Below are 7,947 nucleotides of genomic sequence, written 5' to 3'. Positions count from 1 at the left end.
TCAAAATACCCTTGTGAGGGCAAAGGCAGCTTTAACATTTTGAGGTGGGCTTGTGAAACACTTTTTGGTCTCAAATTGACCTGACCTGACTTCTGTTCACTAGGATAATACTATTCAAATTTAAATTGGACTATAGAATTTTCATACCAGATAACATGATGCTTCATTGTTTCTCCTCCTCTGAACATGAGAAGCAGAGCCCAGTCAGTATTTGCCAGACCACACTTCCATGCCAACCCTGTAAAACTGCTTTCTAAGGACAATTCTTCCTCTTAGCTTGGGCCTATGGACCACTGTGTTTACTATTACTGCAGCATTTTATTACATTCAATTACTCAGTTAACCTTTTTCTCCAGTTAAATAACTACACAAGACATAGTTGCCAGTAATTCATATACCAAAATATGCAGACTAGCCATTTCCAATGAACTAAGAGGAGAATTGCCTCCAAGACAGCCAGAAAATGAAAACAAGAGAACATAAGTTATATTTTGTAACTTCAAAGGTCTGCTTTTTATCTTCCACAGATTATTTGTTCATCTGCAGTTTGGAGTTAGCTCTGCCTCTCCTGACACTCAGGTCAGGGGCAGGGGATGGGGAGGGACAGTCAGTTGTTCAGTTTGTCGCACATTTTCGCTCCTATTTCCAGTTGTTTTCATTGGGACTGTGATTCTTCTTCTACCTTTGTTACTGTTCATGATCTCAGTAAGTCAAAATGTCATAAATGCTGGCTACTACTGTGTAGCTGTGCAAGATGGGTTTCATTAAAAAATATGAACTTATGTAGATGGCTATAAATAGAATGTCTGTGTCCAAAGCACAGAATTTAAGTCAAAAAAAAAAAAAAAAAAAAAAAAAAGAAGGAAAAAATGGGAATCCAAACTTAGGCTTTTGAGATAAATGATTAATCAAAAAACAAAACTAGGAGAGGCAAGTTGGTGGCTGTAGAAAGAGAGAAGAGGCAGGAGAGAGAAGAAGCAGAGATCTAGAGAACACATAGACATGTACTTCCTAAATATTTAGAATAACCAGCAGTTCAGTAGATATGATATTCAGCCCAACAGTATTATACTTCATGTTCTGACCATGTAACCTTAAAACTGAATGAACAAGTACTTGAGAAGCAGGTTGTTGTAAATATTGGGACTGATAGCATTCACTCTTGTAAACTGTTCTCTGTGTGATAACAGAGCAACAACGCTCACCATAAGTAATATGTAACTAAAAAACTAAAAAAAAAAAAAAAAAAACCAAAAAAACCCAAACAAAAACCACCCCAAAAAATCCCAGACCCAAACAAAACAACACTTATGTCAGCATAATGTGAGATTTCCTGAATAAGGAAGCAATTCCTAATGAAGGTCTTAACCAGAATTTATTAGGAATATTCTGAGAAAAATAAGCCCAAACTAAGCAATGTCTTTCCTTAGAATCACAGACGTACATTGACTTGCATAAGAATGCCATAAGCCACCCATTAAAAGAATGCTTAAACAGTACATTGCTAACAGAAATACTGGAATGCATATGTGCTGACAGACTGTGGCAGGGGCAGATATTTGGTGGAGGCTGATGGGGGGTACGTGCATGGGCACTTAGGGGATAGAGGGAGGATCTGCAGTTAAGTTCTGTAACATCCAGCAGATGTTTCCTAGCAGATATCTGAGTTGGGTCCCTCTATACTGCTCGACTAAAGAGATAAAAGTAGAGCTGAGAAATTACTTCAAAATATGCAAAACATTTGACGATAAAGTCCTCAATATGACTGAATCACTTCTTCATTATCAGTGACAGTGAGAGGAGGTTAAAAAGGATTTGAAATGATCAACCAGTTCATATATTGGGAAGTCACCTCAGTGAAGATGATAAAGCAAGCTAAATGACGATGGCCTAAAATTTCCTTTCTGCTGTCTATTAGATGGAAAGCAATGACAATTCTGTCTGCACACAGACTGTGGGTACAAGATTTCAGTGACCCAAGCAGATCCCAGACAGATAACAACTATTGCACTCAGTTATCCAAACTATGAGTTCAGGAGTTTAAGCTGATACAAATAGTGTGTCTTGCCATTGTAAGCTCTCTCTTCTGCTTATCTTCAGATTTTATGCTGTGCTTATTACAGTGGTATTCCTTCTAGGCTACTCTTCCCACAGAACACTCTTGCCAAACTCCTAATGATCCATTCGTCCTGTGTCTTGATATAAAAAACCTCATGCAAGACATGATAAACGTGAAGGCATTTAGCTACATACACCACCTGCCCCATTCCACTGACTTGCCTGGTGCTGCAGGAGATACCACCACATCAACAACAATTACAAATCCAGATCCAGACCCAGACCAGTAAGATGCCCTTCCACAAACTTACAATTATGGTTATTTTTGGCTACTGAATAAGACAGACTTCCTTCTTGCATCCCATTAGTTTATCCCGGGAAGCACTTAAAATTAGAAAATAGAAAAAAATTCTCTACAAACTATCACAGAAAAATGAAGGAAAAAACCCACAACAAAACATGTAAATTACAGGAAATCATGTGCCCTTTAACCAGATAGGCATAGCAGAAATGCAGACATTCCTTTGAAAGAAAGGACTTGTATTTTGTGGCAAAACTGAATATATAACTCATGCTTTCTACTAAGTAAACCCTAATCACTATACATAAAGCATATGCATATTTGAGGTTGTACGTTGGCCAGGGGATAGAAAAATATAACCAACCAAACCAGACATTCCTTGCTCCAAGTCAGAAGTACCTATTTACTGCTCTAAGAGGGAACTATTAAAGGAGATCTTCTTCCTTGAAAGTGTTCCCACAAAAAATATATTAGCACAACTAAACCAACCCTTGTACAAAAGTGTTGAATAGAACAAAAAAATACAGTCATGTTCAGTTCACATACACACAGTCAAGACAAGTATGGGTTCCCTACATACCACTTATGGGAAAAATACAGTTATTATTGTACCATGTATTTCTATCTAGTTCTTACCAGTGTCAGTGAAAATAGTTCCACTGCTTTAAGGTGTATAAGTCTGAGTCAGGAAAAAGTATAGAGCTTTAAGCATTTGCATTCTTTCCCTGATTTTAATGAGAATCAATGACAAGCATTAGGCAACCACATAAGAATCCTGCTAACCAGGAGCCATAGGGAATTGTTTCTGTATCAACAAGTAAATAATAATAATATTAGATTGAGTAATGTAAAACTCCGTGACTATTCTACTGTGGGCTAGCTAACACAATCCTATTTATTGTATTTTCAATACTTTCTAAAGGATCTAGGGGTGTAGTGCTATTTAGATCTATGCCAGAAGAGAAGTTAAAGTAGTTATGAGTAAAGTAACTGTATTATTTAACATAGCACTGGCAACTACTGGAAGCACAGCCATGTTACTTATGTTTCCATTATCACGGCACTAAAATCATAGAACAAATTTAAAAACTTGTGACAAATCTTTAAAAAAAAAACTCCCTCAGGTGAAATAAAGAAAGAACTTCTATCACTTTAGGAAGAAATATGAGCTTAATATTTAACAGTATTGATCTGAAAATTTTGATCAGCAGCCAGATCCGAGTTGTTTTCATTAAAAGGTAGTGGGAAACAATACTTTTACACATAAGAGTAGGAGACAATTACAAGAAATATACAGTCAAATTTTCATATTTTTGCAAAATCTTCTTATTAGTTATTAAATAAAGTAACTGAAAAATTTGTGTATAGAGTGCTATTTTTTATAGACATAGTATAAACCCACTGGAAGATTAATTCCAAATTCCCTCTCCAGGACACTTCCATTGTTGCATAATAATGTCTTACTTCCACTTTATTAAAGTTTCCCTCTTAATATGAAATAAAGACCATTTCTATCAACATTAGTAGAAGATGACTGAACTCACACTGAGGCCAATGCAGCTGGGCAGCAGAAGGGAGGACAACTGTGCCCAGTTTTGGATCGCATGGTTTTCCCTTTAGACCCAGTACCTTGGCAGAAATAAATGAAAGTGTAATTTTCATAGAATCATGGAATGGATTGTGTGGAAGGGACCTTTAAAGATGATCCAGTCCAACCTCCCTGCCATGAGAAGGTACATTTATCACTAGACCAGGTTGCTCAAAGCCCTGTCCAACTTGACCTTGAACCCTTCCAGGGAGGGGGCAGCCACAGCTTCTCTGGGCACCCTGGGCCAGCGCCTCACCATCCTCACTGTAAAAAGATTCCTTCTTTATGTCCAGCTTAAACCTACCCTCTTTCAGTTTGAACCCACTGTCCATTGTCCTGTCACTAAAAGCCTTGGTAAAAATTCTCTCTCCATCTTTCTTATAAGCCCCCTTTATATTTTGAAAACACCCCCAGTATGGTCTCCCTGGAGACTTCTCGAGGCTGAACAACCACAACTCTTTCAGCCTTTATCCCAGCCCTCTGACCATTTTTGTGGCCCTCCTCTGGAGCCACCCTAAAAGGTCCATGTCTCTCTTGTGCTGGGGAGCCCAGAACTGGATGCATACTCCAGGTGGGGTCTCAGGAGAGTGGGGGCATTTTCCCAAATACCTGCATGCAGACATTGTATCTCCAAGAGGCTGAAACAAAGACACCATTCATTGTGTAAGTATTAGCCAGATCTGAAAAACAGAGAAAATATTTTTAATCTTTGTGGTTAAGCTGTATACTCCATCTCACTTAGGCTAGCCGTTTGTTGCACAATTTATGCTAAACAAAGTGTTCTCCAATTCACAATATATTGTTTCATAAAAACAGAAGGAAAATGCAGAAGGTATGTGCCCACACCTGTGGCCAGTTCACACCACACGAGACAACCTTAAACTACCGTTAACAATAGTGCTTAGCAATAGTTGTTTCTAAATGTCTAATCTGAATGCAATCACCAGGCAAGCTGCACCAAGAGATTCTGCTCCTTTATAAATATGAATGGCTGAAAGGAAAATGTCAACAATAACAAAAAATCCAACTCCATGCACTTTCTACAAACTGGCATACTTCTGCAGATGACGTGAATCTTTTGTTCTACAGTGGGTCACAATTATATAAACAAAAGGATTACAACAGCCAACTGATTTTTGGTAGTAATATTGAAAACTGACACAGAAGTTTCAGTAAGAGAGAGGATTGCCAATTGGCACAATAAAGAAGGGAAACCCCTCCAACAGGCAGCACATGATAGAACTCCTCCCTCCTAAACACACAGAAGCTGCAGGACTCATTTTGTGTTGTCCTTCTTTCCTCATCCTTACATTGAGGCCATTTCCACAGCTTATATTCAGATTCTTGAACCATGCTCTTGTTCCAGTGCTACAAAAGCAGATTAATTCTGTTTTTATGAGTGGGCATCAAGAAGAGAATCTGGCAGAGAGCATGAACTGAAAATAGCTTGTTTTCCCAATTCATGAGCTCATAACTTATCTTAAACCAGTTACTCAGGGCAAAACACCCCTCGCATTCCCCATGCGCCTCCTGTGTAATGGCTCCCACTACGATGCAGCCTTACCACCAGCCCTGGGAAACTCCTGGGAAACATTTGGAGCGACATTAGTAGAGCAAAGGGTGGCATGGGTCTGCTTAATTTCAGAAAATGGCAGTGTTGGAATTACAGTGTGGTGACAGGACTCATCAGAAGAATTTATTTCCATGCTTTGGGCCTGTGGCCTAATGAATTGGAAAATATTTGCCTATGTCCTCTGCTTAAGCTCTAAATTAAACTGACATCTTTTATTAAAAATGTCAGTTCTACAAACTGAAATAGATGACATGCTATTGCCTCTTTGATAATACAAGCTTCCTTGTAGTCCTATGTGTAACATTTTTTCTTGGCATACATAGGGCCTGTAAGTTCTCCACAGGTGAAACTCTAAGCGCTGAATAGTGTATTTAGTGCATTGTCTATACTGTTTCCATGTAAATCAGCAAGTATACTGAATAATGCTAGCAAGGTTCTAGTGCTGAGATTATATTCTAAATTACAGATTGCTGAATTTTTACTTAGCTGTTTACAGTGCCTGAAAATACTATAGTCTACTGTTTGTTGCCTATTCTTTTAGCTTCCCACTGATGGGGTAGGGACCTAACAAGCAGCTCGATTGAACTAGGGTTTTCATTCTCAGGCATCTTAGAGGACAGGACTTCTTCTCAGGGAGCTTGAAGGCTTTAGCATGGAGGCAAACCAAACTTTGCCCATGCACAGTCCCCTCTTCTGACTCCGTGTCACTAAGAGGAAAACAGCAAGAACTGAGGAGAGTCACCCCCAAAGGGCTCATTTCAGCATCTGCTGGAGATATTCCAAAGTGTACTGCTACTCTGCAGTGTAAAGAAATGGTTTGATAACACTCCCTCTGTAGCTCTGAGAGCCAGATAAAGACAGCAAGGAGAGATTTAATTTACACTTCAGAGGCTCACAGTTGTGTTCTGCTAATGAAGTGATCTGACTCTGTTAGCTTTTCTTGCTGAAAATATAAAGACTGATATGTCATGTTAACAACATTATTATCAGTGTCTTCATGGATGATATATTTTCTGCCTGAGATTTTGCCTAGAGCTATATGAGTCTAAATAGCGAAGTAGTACAATCCAGCCAATTCCATTCTAGAGTGAGCTAAAGGAAAAGTGAAACCAGCAGCATTGCAATTCATGAAAGATTCATTTTTTAAATTCCTATTTCCTTGAATAGATTTCATGAAAATTCTCACAAGAATCAATTCACATCAAGAGATAGTAGGGTGGAGTGCTGCTCTCACAGAGAACACGATGAGTCCCTACCCCTTAAACCTCCAAGTATCTGTTAATTTTGAAGTGGCTGCCAAAACCTCTGCAGCTTCCTGGATGAACGTTATTACTTACGGTATGCATGTTCAGCTCACATGCAGCTTAACCTGGACATGACACAGTACGGGAATGATAAATCACTGATCGCAAATACTGACAGTGTTTTCCTGTGTTTGCTGCATACTACAGGCATGGCAGTAAGAGAAGCACACCATGCGCAGACGTCTCTCAACACGGGATCTCTGTCCCCGCCAGGAGCAGCCCTTCATCCTCTCCTGCGAACTGCTTGCTGTTGTTTGTTTTTGAGCACCTTGTATTTTGTGTTTCCTCTTCCTTCCCCTGTCCACAACAATTCCTGCAGATCACTTCAAAGACAAAGTTTTCATTTCCCTCTGCAGACTACATGCGGATATGCAGACCCACTAATCTGTCGCTTAGTGGTGTTTAAGCCGGTGATGTTATACCAGCGTAAAGGTGGTGTGAAAGGGCAATTTGGCTCGGTGTAGTCTTCATCTGTTCAAGCTCATACTAGCACACTGAGTTCCAAACAATTAGGAGCTCCTCTCCAGCTGGTGTTTTGGTAGAAAAGGTGGTTGAGCAACCCAGTCTGGATTTTCCTACATCTGAAAGAGCCTGAAGATGCCTTGAACATTACATACACTTTCCTAATATGTTTTCAGTGTCGGCTATAGCACAGCAGTGGGTGGAATGACAAATAGGTATTCTTTGGGAATGAACTGCCACTGTCAGGGTTCAGAAGAGTTCAGAGCATTACATTTGTATTTATTTACTGGTGCTTTCCACTGTTTACCAGGATTTTTCCCCTGCACAACCCATGCAGATATACTCAGAGGAGAATTCCCTCTTCTTTGCTGCCAGGGCTCCCCTGGATTTTATCACCCACAAAGTTTGCACACTGATGAAAGAATACAGGGACTTTGAGTGATATTTTGCATATTCAGGTTTCAGTCCTGGTCCTGTTAATGATCTGTCGTGCCACCTTTCTAGGCAGGCTTTTTGGAGATAGAGTGAAGCACAAGGTTAATGGGGCATCTATCACACAACTTAATGTTACTCATTAGATTTTTGTTTTTATTCTTTTTTAAACTAAGTGATATATTTCTCTTTAACAGGTTGTGAAGCAACAAATGGGTAATATGCCAAA

This window comes from Tyto alba, unplaced genomic scaffold (genome assembly GCF_018691265.1).
Source record: "Tyto alba isolate M040663 unplaced genomic scaffold, T.alba_DEE_v4.0 Super-Scaffold_46, whole genome shotgun sequence".
Classification (NCBI taxonomy): Eukaryota; Metazoa; Chordata; class Aves; order Strigiformes; family Tytonidae; genus Tyto; species Tyto alba.
This window is presented reverse-complemented; position numbering follows the sequence as displayed.